Here is a 2,165-nt window from a genome sequence, read left to right as displayed (position 1 = left end):
ATTACCAGAATACATTCTTGGAGCTGTTCGATTAAATCGCCTAAGCATTGATTCTGCTGTATCATGGGAATCTTGAGGCCTTTTGCCAAAAGTAATAAACAATTTGATTCTAGCTAGTTAATTTTTTGGCTCAAATGCTTACAATTACATTGAAGAATCAAATTATAATGAAAGTATAGTCTTTTATTTTTTGTTCTCCGAATGCATATATCCTTTTAGTTCCTTTTGCCACTTACTCATTTACCATTTATAGTTTCACTAGCTCTTTCTTTTGATTAAGTTTTCTGTTGTGCGTTTTATTTTTTTAATTTTTTAATTTTTTATTTTAGGGGTAGTTTAGGAATAAATTAAAAAATTTTATTAGAAATGACGATTTTAAATTCAAATATGACTTTAAGGATGATTTTAAATCAAAATATACATTAGGGACGGGTTCGATTCCGACCCTCAACGTGAGGGACCAAAACAATACTTATCCCTTTATTTATTTATTTTTACGAATTTACAGATATATAGATACCTATATAAAATCTATCATCCGATCCTGTTAATATGCGAATTTGATCTGATTCGATAACTTTATAGATCAAATCAATATCTATAATCTTCGATCAAATTCAAATAAACACATGAATATATGGATTAAATCTAATCTATAAACATTCTTAACTTAATTTTTAAAGTGATCCCTAATATTTATAATATTTATTAATTTAGTATCTTAAATTAAAAAATTATTATACTAACTTTTGAGATTTATTTCTAAACACTATTTTAGTCCTTTAATCTTTCTCCATCAATAAATAAAATATTGGACTAGCCCAGTCACGTTAAACGCTATAACAATTTGACGTGACAATATTTATTTTAAGGCCAATACTATGGTGCTGAAAGAAAAATTTTTCAGTTGGTGCTGAAAATATGTCATAGAAGAAAAAGCAACACGTGTTTATTTTGTTGGTAAAGTTTCGACAATTCTGCAGCTTGTTCAGAGAATGTTGTATAAGATAATTAATTAGTTGAAGATGATTATGATCTTGGCCTTTTTTGATGATCCAGCAATAATTTGATAAAATAATTGGGCTGACTATGGTTTGATTTTTTTTGTTATATTATTGAACAAAGATGAAGTGATTAAAATATATGATGGGCTATATTGGCGATGGGGTTTTTTAATAATTTTTATCTAAAATTGATTTTGAGTAATATAATCCAAGCAACATTTAATTTACTATAATCTATTTTGATATAAAAATTTACCAAACATAAATCATGCTAATTCCAGCTCACTTTTAATCAATATTAATTTTTTCATCTACAAACTTTAATCTAAACATACACTCAGTAATAATAAATTTTTTTTTTAAATTTCAATTTTTTTTGTCATGACAATTTCAATAACTAAATTAACAATTAGTATCACCATCAACAACAAAAAAATGAACTGCATACTATGTCAAACTGACTAAAAGTTAACAACTCAACAGAAAACTTCCAAAAATATATTTAGAAAAAAACTCATTTATAACTCCATAGCCAATTCAACCCGTCATATATTTTACTCACTTCATCTTTATTTAATAATACAACAAAAAAAACCAAACCTTATTATGAGCCTAAATATTTTTTAAATCCTAAAAAAAAAAGTCCAATACCATAATCATCATTATTAACACATTTTTTTATCAACTGATTAATTATACTTAATCCTCATATATCACACTCTGCTATTATACAGAAATTATCCAAAATTTTAGCAATAATCTAAACACGCATTCTTTTTTCCTCTATGTCGAGTACTTTCAGCAAAAAAAAATTTTCTTTTAGCACGTTAATCTCTTCCCNTCCGAAGGTTTCTCTTTCATCTCCAGTAACTTCTAGTTTGAAGAACCATAATGCGAGGTGAAAGCACCCTAGCTGGTAGCTCTAGCGTGCCCTTCACTAGTTAGAGAGTATTGTTGGCAACAAACCATTGGTTCTATAAAGCATGAATATTTTTTTAATTTATCTTATTCACTTATTAGACACATTTTCAATACGACACTCATCGATATTTGTTCGATATGCATATTTTTTGTGTCTAAATCGTGTCTTGATAAAAAATAAAAAATTTTTTTGGACATATTTGGATGCACCTAAATACTATCACGTGTCAGCATATCCAA

The 2,165-nt window shown here is 27.0% G+C and overlaps 1 long non-coding RNA gene across 1 annotated transcript in view; it reads right to left on the bottom strand.

Annotated features, from left to right (window-relative positions):
* Positions 1,456–2,165, bottom strand: part of LOC110265753 — a 14,389-nt gene continuing 13,679 nt past the window's right edge. The window contains exon 3 of the long non-coding RNA XR_002352048.1: positions 1,456–1,465. This is a non-coding gene — a long non-coding RNA (uncharacterized LOC110265753). The remainder of the gene's footprint in view (positions 1,466–2,165) is intronic.

Source organism: Arachis ipaensis, chromosome B08, assembly GCF_000816755.2.
Source record: "Arachis ipaensis cultivar K30076 chromosome B08, Araip1.1, whole genome shotgun sequence".
Classification (NCBI taxonomy): Eukaryota; Viridiplantae; Streptophyta; class Magnoliopsida; order Fabales; family Fabaceae; genus Arachis; species Arachis ipaensis.
Note: the sequence above shows the minus strand (reverse complement) of the source record. Positions and strands in the feature narration are given on the sequence as shown.